The sequence below is a fragment of the Danio rerio genome, chromosome 10 (genome assembly GCF_049306965.1).
Source record: "Danio rerio strain Tuebingen ecotype United States chromosome 10, GRCz12tu, whole genome shotgun sequence".
NCBI lineage: Eukaryota > Metazoa > Chordata > Actinopteri > Cypriniformes > Danionidae > Danio > Danio rerio.
This window is the reverse complement of record NC_133185.1, coordinates 2,818,184-2,828,778: the sequence shown is the minus strand read 5'-3', so window position 1 is coordinate 2,828,778 and position 10,595 is coordinate 2,818,184.

Genomic DNA, 10,595 nt, shown 5'->3' with positions numbered 1-10,595 from the left:
AGCTCTGAGAGATAAGCACGTGGCTCTGTGTGCGTGTGTGTGGCTCTGCAGTGAACACCACTTGTGTCTGTGTGGTCACGTGATGAGCATTTTTAGCGGATGGAGGGCTGTTCAGAAGTGCTAGGTAAAACACGGTGTGGATGTGGATCGTTTTCGTTCTAAAATGCCATTTTGACACTAAGACGTATTAGTGTAAACAGGGTCGTGAGCGGGTTTGCGATGGGGCGTAGCATCGGCTTTGCTGGCTGAGCATCGTGTTGTCGTTGAGGAAGTAAATGAATCTAACCCATTTTGGAATAAGGCTGTAAGCTAAAAAATAAAGTGGAAAAAGTGAAGCGCTATCAATACTTTCTGGATGGACTGTAACTCCCACGATTAACGTGGAACCACTTGACAACATAGTTTGTAGAAATTCTCTAAATAAAACTGCACAACCCAAAAGAAACAATGCTAATCAAAAGAATAAAAGTTGGCTCTCTATAGAACAAACATGACTGATTTTATTTATTTTTTGTATTTAGTGTGGTTTATTCACAAACTAATTTCGAGTGGATCACGTGCTTATGATCAACACGGCTGGCTCCTTATTAGCTCCGTAATCTGCCCTATTAGATGATTACAGAAGCATTGTAAATAATCTGAGTTTTTCACTCCTGTTATCTTCGTCTTGAAGCCAGCCCCCCCACCCCCTTTTTTTTTTCCACCCCTACTACCTCCCCCTTTTCTGATAGGGCGACATGATGGCACAGTTGCCTCACAGCAAGAACACCGCTGGTCCAACCTATCGGGCCGGTTGGTGTTTTTGTGCGGAGTTTACATGTTCTCCCCGTGTTCGCGTGGGTTTCCCCGGTTTCCTCCCACGTCCAAAAACATAAACCATAGCCAATCGACTAAAACAAATTATCACCCAATGCAACCTTAGTTTACACTTCTCACGGCGACAAGCAGGGGAGTTCTCGAGACCTACCTGAGCTCGAACTCCCCTCTTGCCCTTCTAACGGGAGGGAGCCCCGGGCTCGAGGATATTATGAGCTCAAGGCTTTCTCCCGAGACAATATGCTTTGATTATCAGCTAGCTTTGAACACTTGAATGAGGAAAAAGCTTGGTTATGGGTGTGACAGATGTGAAATGTGACTTTGGTGAATCATATATAATTGTTCGAAAACGTTGACAGAGACATTTTTGAGTATTTTACAGTACTGTAAAGTATAAGCCTACACAAACAACTAAGAAAGGGTTTTGCTTTTTTGGCAAGGTTGACATGGATTTGCTCTTATGCAACTGTAACCAACACCGTGTAACCACTCAGAGAGAACAGCTTCTCTATTTATAAAGCAGCATCAACAACATTACTTAAATTTCCCCAACATGTACTTCAAAAACACGGGGACAAGTCATAATTCACTTGACACTCCAAAGCAGGCAGCGAAGCCGTGAGTTTTGCTCAAGTGCGGTGGGATTATCGAGCTACACGCGGCTGGAAAGACTTATCGCCGGGCTGAAGGTAAAGCAGGCGACTATCAATAAAACATGAGCAGCAGGCTTCACATCTAACAGATCGCTCTTATTTATGTAGGCGCCTCAGATCCGTATCTGCTGCTCACAAAACCCTATGATCTATGTCTTTACGTTATCAGATCTCTCGGCGCTTTGGGAAGAAGCACAGAATGCGGCTCAATTACGCATCTGATGTTCTTACAGATGTTGCGGCCCACAGCTGCACGTGTGATGATGAAACAGATTATCAATCAATTCATTGAGGGGTATGATGAGAAGAAAGTCCACTAAATATCATGTAGCTACTTTACTAATACTGTATTTCACACTTATTTCATTGTTCACTATTGATAAATAATGAATTAAGGAGAAAGTTTGGAAGTAAATAGACTAAATATCACGTAGCCTCTTTGCTAACAATGTATTTCACTCTTATTTCATTGACTGATAAACAGTTAATTAAGGTCTAAGTTTGGAAGTAAATCTACTAAATATCATGTAGCCTCTTTGCTAACAATGTATTTCACTCTTATTTCATTGTTCACGACTGATAAACAGTTAATTAAGGTCTAAGTTTGGAAGTAACCCTGCTGAAAAATCCAGCTTAAACCAGCCTAGGCTGGTTGGCTGGTTTTAGCTGGTCAACCAGGCTGGTTTTAGAGGGGTTTTGGCCACTTCCAGGCTGGTTTCCAGCCAATTCCAGCCTGGTCTTAGCTGGTCAGGCTGGAAAATGATCAGCTAAGACCAGCTAAAACCAACTTGACCAGCCTAGCCAGGCTGGGAGCCCAGCCAAAACCAGCTATGTCCAGCTTAAACCAGGCTGGTCAAGCTGGTCATCTCCCAGCCTAACCAGCTAAGACCAGGCTGGAAATGGCTGGAAACCAGCCTGGAAGTGGCAAAACCTCTCTAAAACCAGCCTGATTGACCAGCTAAAACCAGCCAACCAGCCTAGGCTGGTTTAAGCTGGCTTTTTCAGCAGGGAAATCCACTAAATATAACGTAGCCTCTTTGCTAACAATGTATTTCACTCTTATTTCATTGTTACTGATAAACAGTTAATTAAGGTCTAAGTTTGGAAGTAAATCAACTAAATATCACGTAGCCTCTTTGCTAACAATGTATTTCACTTCTCCTTCATGATTGATAAACAATTGATAATCAATGAATATAGATGTAAGTTCACAAGACAATCCACTAAATATCACATAGCTCCTTTCCTAACATTGTAGTTGACTCTTATTTCATTGTTCACTACTCAAGTGTGTTTAAGTTTATTAAGGTCTAAGTTCAGAAAAAAATCCACTAAATATCAAATAGCCTCTTAGCTAACATTTAAATCTTATTTTATCCTTCACTATTAGCATTTAATTGAGGGGTACATTCAGAAGAAAATCCACCAAATATAACGTCGCTCCTTTGCTAACATTGTATTTCACTCTTATTTCATCTTTCACTATTGATTAGCAATTAATTGAGGGGTGAGTTGAGAAGAAAGTACACTAAATAACACTTAGCCTTGTTGCTAATGTTGTATTTCACTCTTATTTCATCCTTCACTATTGATTAGCAATTAACTGAGAAGTTCAGAAGAAAATCCATTAAAGGGCACATAGTTTACCCCTTTTTTATGATTTAATCTTAATATTATGGTTGTTCTGAGTGTGCCAGTTTAGGTTCAGTTCAACACACAGTTCAGATGTTTTTATTATAATGTGTTAAAAAGTGTCATGTTGGGGGCGTGTACACAGCTCGCTGTTTTAGGGGCGTGTTGCTTCACAGTTTTGGCTTCCCGCCCAACGTAACAAGGGGGCGGAGCCAAGAGCTCCTACGCTCTGTGTGTGTAACGGACAGGCTGACATACAGAGAGAGAAGCTGAGCTAAGCTAGCATTCAGCCGTACATGTACGATTAGGACACAGACCAAGCAGAGAGTACAAAATCATTTGTGTCTTTGTATAGTCTCGTTGTACAAGTGCCGAGCTTGTACACCGAGACTAACAACCACACACACTGAATTTACTTTGACTGAGGGACAGAATGTGCCGCGACACGGCACACCAGACTCTGGCGCGGAAGAAACAAGAAGTGTCCCGAATCGTCGCGCCACGCATTCCAGAACTCCAAACACAAGCCTCCACCAGGGCAAACACAATGGCGCCGCGGTCGCCGAGCCGAAGCTCCGCCGCATGCACCCTAACAGAAACCCACGCCCAGAACTCCGAAATGCACGGCATCGCGCCACGCAAAAGGTACAAGCAATAATTCCGATTAAAGCGATATTGTGGACAATATTGATCTTGTGTTGAGCCCAATAAGCCTTTCATCTAAAAATAGAGCATGGGTGTTCCTTTAGTGATATCACTTTGACTCACACGCTGAACATGGCGGACAAGAAACAACAAACTGAGGATATGATCGTGACGCGAGGCTGTCAATCAATATTGGTGGGTGGGGGGACCACTCTGCTACGTAAAGTTTTGGTCGGTCTGAAAGCTGCTCCAATTGGTCCATAGTTTTTATGTTGTTAAAATGAAAAAAAAAAAGGACTGTGTGTGTTCATATCACCCCAATATGACAGTCTATACGCTATACCTACACACGTCTGTCCAAACAGCTTAAGAAGTAGATTTTTCACCATAGGTGCCCTTTAAATATCACATAGCTATATTGCTAACATTGTATTTCACTCATATGTCATTCTTCACTATTAAACAATCAACTGAGGGGTAATTTGGCAAAAAAAAATCCACTAAATATCATGTTCCTAGTTTGCTAACATTGTATTTGACTCTTATTTCCTCCTAGAGTATTGATAAACAATCAATTGAGGTGTAAAGAAAATCCACCAAATATCACATAGCTACTTTGCTAACATTGTATTTCACTCTTATTTCATTCTTTACTACTGATAAACAATAATAAAGAATGAAAAAAAGAATGAAACACAACGTTAGCAAAGTAGCTATGTGCTATTGTGTGTATTTTCTTACCAACACCTGCTTTATATTTATGCAACAGCTGAGATTGTAACACACAAGAAAGTGCACGAGGGGATTTCATGAATAATATCTGTTGGAACGAGCCTGTTTTGAGTATTCGCTCGGAGTTCTGTTTTGCGGTGACCCTGAATGCAACCCCGTCAGAAAGTACAACGTGTTTCCTGCGGCGGGTTTGACGTGACGGGGCTCGGCGCGCAACCGGACGACCTCGGCACACCGCGGGTGTCTCTTTTGTATCAATAAATGTCACATTAATATTCTCAGCGCATTGCACATGATGATTATGATGGATACAAACTGACAAGAGGAGAGTGTAGTGTCATTTGTAATTGGCCGGTGCGTGGAGATGTTTTTCAGCGTGGCGTTCGCTCCCACAGGATTGCTAATCAGATATAGACTGGCGGTAATTATCCGGCGAACCTTCAGTGCGAGCATGCGGAGGACGAATGGACTTCAAATGCTCTAATCAATGTTTCTTCAGTGTCATTTGACACCTCACTGAAAGCATTCAAATTTAATTATTGTAAACACTGTAACTTATGATGGCTTTAAATAAAGATTATGAACGAACAAACAGACTTAACAGCAGCGGAGAAAGCATCAGGAATCAGGATGATCATTGTGAGGTTTTACTGTGCTTGTGGTTAGCAGTTTAAGCTTCTACACACACTGCAAACACTTCTGTATACATGTAAATTCATTCACTCATATATTTTCCTTCAGCTTAGTCCCTTATTTATCAGGGGTCGCCACAGAAGGATGAACCGCAAACTATTCCAGCATATGTTTTTACGCAGCAGATGCCTTTCCAGCTGCAACCCAGTACTGGGAAACACTCACATTAACACTCATACACTACAACCAATTTAGTTTATCCAATTCACCTATAGAGGAATTACCAGCCTGATCTCACAAGGAGACGCAAGTATTTTACGTTTTGCCAGTTTAGTGGCTAATTCGTAAAATTCATACGTGTTCAGTCGTACGAAAGTGTACGATTTTAAAAAGGAGGCGTGGCACCCATCCCCACCCCCAATCGTCATTGGGTGATGAGCAAATCATACTAAATTGTACAAATTAGATTGAAGAATTCATACGAATTAGCCAATAACTCAAAAAGTTACGAATTGCCGTGAGATTGTGTTGGAATTACCCACCTACGTCACATGGGTACCCGGTTGTAAAAAGAGACCGGTTGCAATAGCAAACATGTCGTGTTGTGCGGTAGGATGCCAAAAAACGTAACTTTTACCGTACACTACACTGCTTTTGATGCCAACTGGAGACGTCTTTGGCTAAAAGGGAGCTGAATGGAGTGACAACCTAATTAAAAATGCTGGACTCTGCAGTTTTCATGTTATGTCAGGTAAGTTCACGCTGTGCTGAATCATGCACATTACTCGTTTTGATTGCAGCAATGATTTCAACAAAAACAGTTAATTACAACAATTAATTAAACAATTAAATAGCAATTAAATTGCGGACACTGATTGCTTAGAATGAAGCGTAAAAATGTAAGTTCACATACCCTGCTGTACAGGTGCAGTTCACTGTCAGAATGCAGTTGTTTTGCTTGTTGATGATTACGCAAGCCTTGTACAGCTCCGTCTTCTTTCCTTATCTTTGGATAGACAGAACCTCGGCTTGTAGCACTACAAAGTTTTGAATCTGGTAATCCTGGAACATTATTTCTTGCACAAAACAAAATTATAGGCATCCAAAGACTTGTAGGTCTTTACATTCTCTCTTGTAAAAACACTTGGAGTTTCAATCAGCTGGATGCTTGGCCATTTCGTCTTATCCAATATTCATTGGGTGGGTGCTATCTATCGCAAATAGACCTGTCAGACGAACGCCGCTCACTTTAACATTAATTTTGCTGAATAACTGTGCTTATCACTGGGTGATGAGCTGTTATAATACACTGAAACCATTATGTAAATAACATATATAATATGTATTCAACACTGAAAAGAATTATGCAAAGATGATTCCTTGGATTTACTCAATTTTTTTTTACGCTAGGTGGTTGTAAACAATTTATTTGGGCTGAATTTAAACAGATTAAGTTGAACATTATTAAATTTGTTTGTTTAAATTCAACACAAATAAATTGTTTGCAACAGTTCTGCATGCAACACTTTTTTCAGTGAATATAACTTTTCTTTAATACAACAACAAACTCCGCATCGGATGTCATTCTCTTGCTGTAAATACTAGCGCTCCCGTTTTTTTTTTCTGCCACCTCACTGCACGCGCATCCTCAATATTTACAAACACGGTAATTTATCTATAGAGCATGTGTTTGGATTGTGGAGGAAACCGGAGACCCACTACGAAACGGGGAGAACATGCAAACTCCCGAAATGCCAAATGGCCCAGATGGGACTCAAACCAGCTGACTTTTTGCTATGAAGTGACAATGCTAAGCACTGAGCCACCGTGCCACCCATCTAAATGCTTGAGTTAAAACTAAAATGGTTCATCCAAATTGGAAAACGACCTCATATTTTTTACTCACCCTCAAGCCATCCTCGATGTATTATACTATATGACTCTCTTATTTCAGATGAACACAGTCAGAGTAGTTTTGCATTTAATTCTGACTCTTTAATGCTGTGGAATGAAGTTTCCTAATGGGATCCTTATTTTAAAGCTTCCAAAAGCAGACAAATCTGTCATAAAACTAAACCATATGCTGTGAAAAAAATATTCATTGGATTTAAATTTAGTTTTAAGATCAGTTTCATTCATTTTCTTTTGGTTTAGTCCCTTATTTATCAGGTGCCACAGTGGAATGAGTCACCAACTATTCGCAGTGGGCGGTTCACTTCCGTTATTTAGTACTATTGCATTCATATCAGAAGTAAACCGTACCAGAGTTTGCACGAACGGTAAACCAGACCACCTCTTTCAGCTGGACTCGGGTACGGTTCACGGGTGTGCACTCGAGTTCGGAAAACACGTTCACACTAGCTAAGTGTACATTGACGTTAAATAAACCCACATGCAGACCAAAAGGGCTAGTGTAAAAGCATCTTAATAACTGCTAGAATCACAATAGTGGCATAGTGCCAGTAAAACTATATGAGGATTATTCAATCAGCATTAAATCAGGTTTATTTTGTACAGTAGCATAATGGATATCCATTTAGCAGTATATATTAACTTTTATTGTCACATTTGCCACAAGTAGAAATGCAAAAACAGTACAAAGTATTCTTACTTGGTATTTTTGACTCAAATATGTTGTATACCTTAACCAGACCCGAGTCCAAAAAGGAGCTCCTTTAGTTTTGTGCTTATTCATTCATTTTCCTTTAGTGCCTTCTTTATCAGGGGCCACAGCGGAATGAACCACCAACTATTCCAGCATAGTTGGAATATGTTTTACACAGCCGATACCCTTCTAGCTGCAACCTAGTTCTTGGAAACACCCATACACTCACACATTCAAACACACACTCATACACTACGGTCAATTTAGTTTATCCAATTCACCCATAGCGCATGTCTTTGACTATGAGGGAAACCGGAGCACTCGGAGGAAACCCACACCAACACGGGGAGAACATGCACACAGAATCCAAACAGAAATGCCAACTGGCTCAGCCGGGACTCGAACCAGCGACCTTTTTGCTGAGCCACCATGCCACCCGTTTTGTGCTTATTCCCTGATTAAAGTTGATCTCTTGGTTTCCACCTCTTTACTCTTGAGTTTCAGCTACTTCTACAGTAGCATTGCATGCATTTTAGGTGCAAATCCAAAACACTGGTATAGTATTGTGTATTCAGGAATAATTTGGGGACTGGATTGTACTACAGCATGAACACAGAACTTATACTGACACATGATGGATTTATCAGTTCAATGAAAATAACACTCCGGTTTTACACATTTAAATGAGAGTTTGACCTTCATCTTTACATTGCAGGTGATTTAAGCTGAATAACTGTGTGGTGGCAATTTTCAAATCAACATACAGTATTTAACATAACGCCCTACAGAAACGTCACATATACATCTCTTTTACCGCCCGCTGCACCCTGCCACCCGTCCTGTAAACGGCGTGAGATGAAACAGGCCATCAATAACCTGCTATGATGAATCTGAGCGTGTTTTATAAGAACAATCTGAGCGAGGTCCATCAAGGGTCATCGCCTGAAAACCCTGCAGAACCGCAGCCACAAAACGCACTCATGCAAAAAATGGATATCCACAGAGAATGTGCAATACATTAGGGCCACCGCTGAGAGAGATGGGCTTCCTCGTACAGACGATCGATACACGCACATCAGCATTCACAGCCAGCCCTCCTCGCACTTCTCCTGCTTTGTTTTAGGTGTAAAGAGAGGTCGCGGTGGACTGCTGGGTTATGAACATGCTTCAGAATTATTAGCCCTACTGTGAATTTAGTTTTCGTTTTCAAATATTTCCCAAATGATAATTAACAGAGCAATGAATTTTTCACATTAATTCCTATAATATTTTTCTCCTGATGAAAGTTTTTAAATGTCTTTTTAATCATTTTAAGGTCAATATTATTAGCCCTCTTAAGCATTATCGTTTTTTCGATAGTCTACAGCAGGGCTATATAATTAGTTTGTCATGGGAGAGGAAACCCACGCCAACTCGGGGAGAACATGCAAACTCCACACAGAAATGCCAACAGACCCAGAAGAGGCTCGAACCAGCGACCTTCTTGCTGTGAGGCGAACATGCCGACCACTGTGCCACCGCGTTGCCTATATATAGGAACTGCTGTGAAAATGTCCTTGCTCTCTTATTTACACTTCTAATATTTAGACTTCACGCAAATATAGAACTTATATCAACATCAAATCACATTAACTTCTATTTCCAATAGATTTTCAATTCACCATAGCAGCTGAACAGATGGATCTGGATCACTGTAATATCCTGACAGCCTTTTTCTACTCTGATGATGTCCGATATGAGTGAATGTCATTCTATCAGATGTGATGATGATCTGGGTGTCTGTGATTCAGGTGGCTGTCTGCTGATTTCTTTGAAGTGTTATCTCTCCGTCTGAGGGAATGACTTCCATATGTCACCTGAAAGACCACCCAGAGTCCATTACAGGGTAATTGGGTCACTTGTCTTCTTGCTGAATCTTTTCTTCTGTGCACTGAATAAAGGATGATTTTTGGGCTGCTTATAGTGGCCACGTGTCGGGCTGAATCAACACATAAACATGTACATAGCCTCTATTATTAATTATTATAAGGTAATTTAGAGGGGAAAAAACATCCTTGTCTAGATGACTTTCCATACAGCAGAATGTAATTATCATGTTTTCTGGATAATTAATTAATAGACTAAAAATCCCTAAGGAATTGCTAGCAGAGTGTGAGTGTGTATCATAATTTGGCACGAGTCCTGCTCATCCAGCAGGATCGTATTTGACTCTTGGCAGATTTTCAGATGTTTATTGGATCCCATTAGAGTTGGTTACATATTATGATGGAATTTCATTATGGATCCTGAGACGGTTTTGTTGATGAATCCATTGATCCACATCCTCACTATCCTTCGAGTTAGTCGCCACAGCAAAATGAACCGGCAATAACTCTGGCATATGTTTTATTCAGCGGATGCCCGATCCAGATCCATCTCTCCAAATGCACCGGACACTACCATTACACAAGGACTTGTTCACGAGCGTAACCCTCATTCCCTGAAAGAGGGAACAGAAGTGTTTGTCAAGTTAAACGGTCAACTGAGAGAGAAAGTCTTGGTTACATATGTAACCCTCATTCCCCGAAGGAGAGAACGGAGGCGTTGATGTCGAGTTTAACGCCTAGCGAATCCCCTATTCAATCAACCTGACTGAAACTCATGGTGATCGACTGAGGGGGAACGTCTTGTTTACGTACTTAACCCTCGTTCCCTGAAGAAGGGAATGGAGTCGTTTATGTTGAGTTGAGCGACTAGCGAATCCCCTAGTCGATCAACTTGACTTAAACTCGTAATGATCAACTGAGGAGGAATATCTTGGTTACTAACGTAACCCTCATTCACCCAAGGAGAGAACAGAGACGTTTATGTCGACATGAGAAGGAACGTCTTGGATACAT